The sequence below is a fragment of the Octopus bimaculoides genome, chromosome 5 (genome assembly GCF_001194135.2).
Source record: "Octopus bimaculoides isolate UCB-OBI-ISO-001 chromosome 5, ASM119413v2, whole genome shotgun sequence".
Taxonomy (NCBI): Eukaryota; Metazoa; Mollusca; class Cephalopoda; order Octopoda; family Octopodidae; genus Octopus; species Octopus bimaculoides.
Window position 1 is genome coordinate 61,318,458 of NC_068985.1, and position 1,062 is coordinate 61,319,519.

Below are 1,062 nucleotides of genomic sequence, written 5' to 3' on the forward strand. Positions count from 1 at the left end.
TATATATATATATATATATATATATATATATATATATATATATATAGGGAGAATTCACAAAAGAACAACAGATGAAGACAGGTGGTGTAGAAAACAAACAGATATATTAGTATAATGCTCAGGAATTGAAAAAGTCTTTAACATTTCGAGCCTATGCTCTTCCACAGAAAGGAACACAGAAAGAAACAAGGAGAGAAAAAAAATGTGTGTAGTGGTTAGCGATCTATCATGGCGAATGCCGGACTGAAGGGTCACGCAGGAGAGTTAAGAAGAAGGGGAGATAACAAAGTAGTAGTGATCTCAAACCGAAGAGAGTGCTGGTGATCTTGACATATGCATGTGTGTATGTGTAGGTGTGAAAATGTGGGGATGGAAATTGGTCAGTGCTGGTGTGTGCATGGTAGTATGTTGTGATGTGTTGTGTGGCATTGTGTAGCATGGTGTTGGGAGGTGGGGAGGCGAGAGTGAGGAAAACACGGGTGGGGTGTGGGTTAGGCTGAGGTGGGGGTATGTGGGTAGACAGAGGTTGGGGTAGGTGGGGTATGTAGAGGGTATATATATATATATATATATATATATATATATCATCATCATTTGCTGCAATTCTTTTCATTCACAATTCCTCACTCAAAATTCGTTGGCAGGAATTCCAGGACACACCAGTTATATCAACAAGTTCATCAATTGTTTGGTGATGGTCTTCAAAGTAGACTGAATGCTTTTTACATGGCACTAGCACAGGCGAGGTCAGTTTTGGCATGGCTTTTACAGCTGGAAGCCTTTCCAAATGCCAACCACTTCAGTGTGGATGGGATGCTTTTTAAATAACACCAGCACACACACACATGTATATATATATATATATATCATCATCATCATCATCATCATCGTTTAACGTCCGCTTTCCATGCTAGCATGGGTTGGACGATTTGACTGAGGACTGGTGAAACCGGATGGCAACACCAGGCTCCAATCTAATTTGGCAGAGTTTCTACAGCTGGATGCCCTTCCTAACGCCAACCACTCAGAGAGTGTAGTGGGTGCTTTTACGTGTCACCCGCA